Consider the following 8,100-nt stretch of genomic DNA (forward strand, 5'->3'; position numbering starts at 1 on the left):
CTTGAAATTCAAAATCAATCTTGAGAAAAAAAGAGAAAAGCTAGAGGCATCACATTATCTGACTTCAAAATATACCACAAAGCTATAGTAACCAGAACAACATAAAAATAAAGATAAACCAGTGAAACAGAATAGAGAGCCCAGAAATAAACTCAGGCACCTACAATCAACTGATTTTTGACAAAGGTGTCAAGAATGCACTCTGGGAAAATACTATCTTTTTAATAAAGGTGCTCAAAAAACGGAATATCCATATACAGAAGGATGGGACTAGACCCCTACCTCTCACAATATAAAGAAATCAACTCAAAAAGTATTAAAGACACAAAATGTAAAGCATGAAACTGTGGAACTGCTAGGAGAAACAGGAGAAATGCTTTCAACATGGGGCTGGTCTAGAATTTTTAAAATACAGACAATAACAAGTATTGGTGATGATGCGGAGAAACCAAAATCAACATCAATTGTTGGAGGAATATAAAACGGTAGAGCCATTTTGAAACACAGTTATCAAATATTGTATTAACTATAATATCGTGCCCTAAAGAGAATGGTTGGGAGTAGGGAGCCTAGCAAGTGCAGGCATCCTTTCAGTTTCAGTGTGGGATTAGAGTAATGCTTCCTAATATGAGCGGAACATGAGACATGAGGCAGGAAATCTAACCAAACCCCAACCACTTGGAGTGGTTAAAAAGTTGATAAGAAGACAAATGTGTTTCTGTGTACCAACAGGTACCCATAGATCATCCAAACTCAGCAAGAACTTAACATAACTCTAAGACAAATAATTCTTATAAAGATTTAGTTTTCTGAATTTAACTGTATTACTTGCCTTACTTCGCAATGAGTTGAAACCCAGGAAAGGCCAAGCACAGTTCAGCATAGTATGACTACAGATGAGAGGCACTCATATTTGATACTTTAAAAAGATAATAGAATTTAAAATAACTAATTTTTTGCAAGTAATATAGCCATGGCGGTGCAAATAAACCACTTTGTACTGATTTATATCTGCAAAATAAATAAATACATAAGTGAATCTGGGTAAGCATGGTTTGCATATGTGACATATCAAATGATTAAGGGCCAGAAACCTCTAAGTTCCTTACATATACGTACAATGTATTCTTCAATCATTCAATTGACATGTCTTTTTTATTTTTGGAGATGTTTCTTAATTCTTTTTTTTTTTTTTTTTTTTAACAGAGTTTAGCTCTTGTCACCCAGGCTGGAGTGCAGTTGGCGAGATCTTGGCTCACTCCAACCTCCGCCTCCCAGGTTCAAGGGACTCTCCTTCCTCAGCCTCCTGAGTAGCTGGGATAACAGGAGCCCACCACCATACCCTCTTAATTTTTGGTAGCCTCCTAATGCCTGGCTAATGTTTTGTATTTTTAGTAGAGATAGGGTTTCATCATGTTGGCCAGGCTGTTCTCAAACTCCTGACCTCAGATGATCCACCTGCCTCAGCTTCCCAAAATCTTAATTCTTTTAATTGGTTTTTAGTTACAGAAACTTTGAGTTAATCATTCTCCACAATCATCACTAGTTAATGTAAAGTCTCTCATTTTTAATATTATTTTATGTTTTTCTTCATTTATAATGTCCAATAATCTTTTTTTCTCCTGTCAATGACTAGTCACTCCTTCCCTGCATTTTATAAATGTGGCTACATAAATGTAAAAAATATATATACAAATCAGGCAAAACTTGAAGGCTACAACCTAAGGGATATAACTGGGTGTCCCTGCCCTCTCAGGGGCCTGGGAAGACTCCTACTCCCACAGGCTTTGAAGTGCCTGCTCCCACTACCAGGCCTCTCTCCCTACTTCCAGTGCTTTTGGAGCCAAGTTGAGGCTGAGTCCAGGAGCTGCTTTCACCTAGTCGGGTGTGTGCATGTTTGGGGCAACACTGACATATCAGGCCCCTGCTGCCTCAGCCCCCTCTGGACATGAGGGAAGCTGAGGGGCAGCTAAGGGCAGCTTGACACAGATCTCCAGGCAACCCTACTGAACAGTCTGGTCACCATGTACAACATAATTGAACACGGCAGGAGGCAGACAGCAGTAGGTCCCTGGTGAAGCCTCACTTTCAATCCAGGGATGGTCTAAAGCCTGGGGCTGGGCTGTCAGTTCCAGGTGGAACCCCCATCCTAGAGTGAGAACTTGTGCTATCTCCCCGCCTGCGCATGGCTGAACATGGACCACTCAGCATGCACTTCCTCCATTCTGAGCACATAAAACCCGTAGACCCAGCCAGACTCTCACAGATCAAGTGACCTGCCTGCAGAAAGGAACTACCCAATATGGGTCTCCTGAGAGCTGTTCACTCAACAAAATGCCTCTCAGCTTTGCTCAGTTCTAGTTGTCTGTGTACTTCATTCTTCATGGATGCAGGACAAGAATATGGGACTTACTGAATGGCAGGACTGAAAGAGCTGTAACACACACAGGGCTGAAACAGGCTCTCCCATTTGCTGTGTTGCATGTGACTAGGAGAGAAGAGCTGCAGCCCTTCAGAGAGCCCGGACCTAGTTGCTCTCAGGGCTAGGGCTGTGACATCCTCTTTGAGGTTCTGTGGTTCCTGGTGTCTCCAAGCTTCTGGGTGCCACCACATTCCCCTCATCCACATGCGGATGCCCAAAACTGAAGCTGGCTGTGATACATCTGGTCCAACAAAAGGCTTACATGGAGACAGCACCTATGCTGATGCCTGGAGCTGCCTGCCCTTCTACAGCAGCGAGCATGCCGGACAGTGTTGTCAGACCCCACTCCCTTGCCACATAACCCTTGCCACTTTGCACCTGGTTTGCTCTCAGCATGTGTGGGACTCGGGCTGGTAGTGTGACCTGAGCACAGCCTGCCAAGTCAAATGTACAGAATGAGCCAAGCAGCAATGAGCAATACTCAGGCAGAAGACTTAACTGGCCACAGAGGTTTCTGGCTGGCAATGTGACACCCTAAGGATCCTGTGGGACTGGATCACACAGCCGGAGATGAGCAGAAGATGAGCAAGCATTACTGCCTGAGCTCTGCCTTCTGTCAGATCAGCAGTAGCATTAGATTTTCATAGGAGTGCAAAGCCCATTGTGAACTGTGCTTGCAAGTTTGTGTGCTCCTTATGAGAATCTAATGCCAAATGATCTGAGTCAAACAGTTTTATACTGAAACAACCTCCTAATGTCCCATCTGTGGAAAAATTATTTTCCATGAAACTGGTTCCTGGTGCTGAAACATTTGGGGACAACTGTTTTACAGTATTACTTATAATATTACTGAGATTCATCTATGCTGTGTAGATGAGTGGTTTAATAGTCCTTATTGTTGAGTAGCACTACATTGTGTGTGGATACACATACATACACACACGGACACACAAGTACATATGTTTATTTATTCACCTTTTGTTATACATTTGGGTTGTTTTTAGTTTCTGGCTATTGGGAATAAAGAACATTTTATATTTTCACTTCTCTTAGATGGTGTTGCTTCATTTACATGTGTGTGTGTGTGTGTGTGTGTGTATTTAAAACAGTGAATTTGTTTTTAAAGGGATGTAATATTGTACATTTCTACCAGGAATGTATAAAAGTTCCAGTTACGTCCCACTTTTTCAATCATTTAATATTTTCAGTAGTTTTAATTTTTCTGTTACAGTGTGTTTGCAGTGGTATCTTGCTATGGTTTTAATTTGCATTTCCTTGATGACTAATGAAAAAAAGATGCTGAGCATCTTTTCATGTGTTTGACAATATCTGCGATATTTTTTATAAAGTATCTGTTAAATATCATTTGGTCATTTAAAAATCAAATTGAAAATTCTTATTATAATTTAATTCCCTTTCTTATTATTAAGTTTTAATGGTTGTTTGTATATTCTATAGAGAAATAATTTGTCATATTTATAAAAAAACATATTCCTGCTGTCTTTGGGTTGACTTTTCTTTTCTTACCCTTGTCTCAAAATGTTTTGTTGTTGATAAAGCTTCACTTGTAATTTTTTTCTTTCATAGTTTATGCCTTTTCTGTTCTACTAAGAAATCTTTGCTTAGTCTAAATTCACAAAAATTTCTTATGGAAAACTTTTATTTGTTATACTCTTATAGTTTTTTCATTTTAAGTTTAGGTTTATAATTAATATAAATTTTATTTTTTGTACATGATATGAGATAAAGTCAAGCTTAAGTTTTTGCATGTGGACATACAGCTACTGCAGCACCTTTATTATTGTCAATCATAAATTTGCCATGTATGCATAATTCTATCTCTAGCCTCTCTACTGCAGGCTATTAGTCTACACGCACACTCTTATGTGAACCATCATTACTACGTCTTTCTAATAAGTCTTGAAATCAGGTAGTCCTCCAGCCTTGTTTTTCAACCTGCAAAAACTTGGGGGCTTTTCTGGGGGTTTGCATATTTATATAAAATTAAAAATTACTTTTCAATATTTCTAAATTTTCTTCTTGGAATTTTTGAGGGGATTACATTAAGTCTACAAATTAGTTTGGGGAGAATTTTTATTGTGACAATATTATATGTCTTTCAATCCAAACGCGTGGTACATCTTCTTATTTATGTAGGATTTTTAAAACTGGTCTCAGCAATTTTTGTAAAAGTAAGTGTAAAATATCTCTCATATATATTGTTAAATTTATTGTTGAGTATTTCATTTTTGATGCTATTGTATATGATATTAGTTTAAAATTTTTAATTGTTGGTGTTTATTGCCAGTATACAGAAATCTTATAGATTTCTATGTGAATTATAACAGCAAACTCACTTTTTAGATCTAGAAGTTGTTTTGTGATTTTTCTTATGATTGTCTATGTAGATAATCATGTCATTAGTGAAGAAAGATAATTTTTAAAAAATTTACCTTCAATATACTTAACTTCTATTTCATTTTCTTGCCTTATTGCACTTGTTATAACCTACAGAACAGTGTTTAATAGAAGTAATACTCACGGATAGCTTTGTCTTTTTTCTATATCTTAGAGGCAAGTCATGTAGTCTTTTCCCATTGACTATGATTTTGGTCATTTGATTTTTGCTATTTTTTTTTTTTTTTATGTATAGCTGAAGGCCATACCACTGAATATCGTAACTTAAACTTCACTGGCTTTTTTATAGATAACATACATATGTCACCATGGTAACTGTTTTTAAGTAGTTTTTCAGGAATCTAGGGAGAGCTGCTGTTCAGTTCAAACAGATTGAGACCACCAAAGCTTCAACTGGATCTGTGCAGATGACTAAGATGTGGCATTTTGATGCCACAGGGTTGAAAACTTCACACTTAAATCATGCTAATGTTGCCATTTTCTGAACATGTGCTCTATGAAATGGCATAAATCTCAACTATGCTTGCACAGATCACTGATAACTTCCTTTTTCCCCACTGCCAATTACCTTTCCTCATAACTTAGATCACAATGCTTTTCTAATTCATAAATACTCACAAGCCTTATCTTCAGGGAGGCAGATTTAAGAACTGTACTCCTACCTTCTTGACTGGGTGCCTTGTGAATAAATGTTTTCTCTTTTAAAAAACCAGTCATCACAGTGATTAGTTTACTGTGCATAGGGAAAACAAACCTGGTTAGTGTATTAGCTGTAGTTTGGAGGGTTTTGGCACAATACTCTTTATTAGATTGTTTTATTCTCTTTCAGGCTTTCTGTTTTTAAAAACCCTAAATAGTTATTAAATATTATTTAAAACATTTTTCCAAATAAAATAAGATGACCATATGGATTTTCTCTTCTATGAATCTTCAGATTTTGATTTCTCTACTAATCTTACTTAACAAGAATAAATAAAATTAATTTTGCACCAAACTAGAGAGAATTCAGCAATTTAGAGTACCAAAAAACAGTACCCCAAAAAATATATCTTAAAACAACTAAAGAGAAATAAGAGATTATATGAGGGAACAGGTTATTCATACACAGGACACATGCTAGTAATAAATGTAGAAAAGGGGAGCCAGGTGCTATGGCTCATGCCTGTAATCCCAGCACATTGGGAGGCCAAGGTGGGAAAATCACCTGAGGTCAGGAGTTCAAGACCAGCCTACCCAACATGGTGAAACCTTGTCTCTACTAAAAATACAAAATTTAGCCAGGTGTGGTGGGTGTGCATCTGTAATCCCAGCTACTTGGGAGGCTGAGGTAGGAGAATCGTTTGAACCCTGGGGGTGGAGGATGCAGCGAGTTGAGATTGTGCCATTGTACTCCATCCTGGGTGACAAGAGTGAAACTCTGTCTCAGAAAAAAATTAAAATAAGTACATATATACACATGTGTATGTATATATATATACACACACACATATAAATAAGCATATATATCTATATATATATCTATATCTATATATATATATATATATATATATATATATATGGGAAATGAAAGAATAGCTTTAAAATGCTCAGAGAAAATAACTGCGAACTTGCCCTTTATATACTACAAACTATTATTTGTGGTTAATACTAAAATGAAGGCTAAAAACTAACAAAAATAAAATTCTAAATTGTGTCCACAGAAAGCAGGAAAATAGAAAACAATGCGTAAAAATAGTCCTGGGATGCAGAGAAATAATAAGAAAGAAGAGTAGTAAATATGAATTAAATACCAACGTCAGTAAAATACTATTATACTTATGTCTAAAAGTTTAAGTAAAATCAAAAAAGATAAACTACAGTACAGAATAAATATAAGCATAGCCCACAGAAACATTTAAGATCATTGTTTTTTAGGAGGAGGGAAGTAATAATGATTATTCTTGGACCTGGTCAAATAGGAATTTAAAAATTTTAACAACACAATTGATAGAAATAGGGTATGTAGTTTTTAATTGAGTAGAGAAAAAAGTGAAATAAGAAATCAACCCATTTTAAAAATGCAGAAAATAGAGAAAATACATCAAATGTTTAGGGAGAAAAGTAGAAAAGAGAGCAGATAACTACAAATTAAATGCATTAATAAATATAAATTGTGAGAATTAACTTTATGTTAACTTGATAGGCTTAAGGGATGCTCAGAAAGCTGATAAAACATTATTTCTGGTTGTGTTTGTGAAGGGTTATCATGCAGAAATTAACATGAGTCAATAGAAAGATGAGGGAAGATCCTCCCTCATTTATATGGACAATCATTTTGCAATTAATTGAGGATTGCATAGAACAAAAAGGCAAAGGAAGAGCAAATTACCTCTCTCGTTCCTGGAGCTGGGCCATTCATCTTCTCCTGTCTTTGGACGTTGGAGTTCCTTGTTTTCAGGCATCTGGATTACAGGCCTTACATCATCTACTTATCTGGTTTCTCAGGCCTTCAGACTTGACTGAACCACACCACAGGCTTTCCTCGATCGCCAACTTGCAGACAGCCTGTCTTGGAACTTTTTATCTTCTGTAATTGCATGTCCAAGTCCCATAATAAATCTCATCTTCTATATTTATATATATTTTCTTGGTTCCATTTCTCTGAAGAGCCCTGAGTAATATGCAAGTGTAACAGTAATGCAATTAATTGATTAAATACAGAAAAACTGATTTAAATTTGCTGTATTTTAAGAGACATTATAAAAATGAAGACACAAAATGATGATAGTAAAAGATAATAAAATAATATGCCAGTCAAATACTCATAGTAAAGCTACTCAGTGATTTAAGGGAAAGATGAATGAAACAACAACAAAAAAGCAAGTGAACCTAATAAACTAACAAAAAAAGGGTTTTTATTATAATGGTAAAATAGTAAACTCCATGTTTAAGATTAATCATACTTGCTCTATGCCAATTTTAACTTCTGCCATAGCATAAACATATAGAAAACTGCTTATTATATCCCTGGATGATGGATACCTAGATTTCCCCATATTTCTACCATCATGAAAAATTGGCATCTCCATTTTACCTTCTACATCTGGAAGAGACATTCTCTGGGGGTAAATGCCTAGGAATAATTTTCTTGTTTTCTTTTGCTTGCTTTCTTTTCTTTCTTTTCTTTTCTTTTCTTTTCTTTTCTTTTCTTTTCTTTTCTTTTCTTTTCTTTTCTTTTCTTTTCTTTTCTTTTCTTTTCTTCTTTCTTTCTTTCTTTCTTT

General features: G+C 35.9%; 1 long non-coding RNA gene across 1 annotated transcript in view; it reads right to left on the minus strand.

Moving 5' to 3' along the window:
- Window positions 1-207: 207 nt before the first annotated feature.
- The window catches only part of LOC116550656, a 557,810-nt gene continuing 549,917 nt past the window's right edge, over window positions 208-8,100 (minus strand). Inside the window, exon 3 of the long non-coding RNA XR_004268519.1 lies at window positions 208-270. This is a non-coding gene — a long non-coding RNA (uncharacterized LOC116550656). The remainder of the gene's footprint in view (window positions 271-8,100) is intronic.

Source organism: Sapajus apella, unplaced genomic scaffold (genome assembly GCF_009761245.1).
Source record: "Sapajus apella isolate SASKATOON/1434 unplaced genomic scaffold, GSC_monkey_1.0 scaffold1, whole genome shotgun sequence".
NCBI lineage: Eukaryota > Metazoa > Chordata > Mammalia > Primates > Cebidae > Sapajus > Sapajus apella.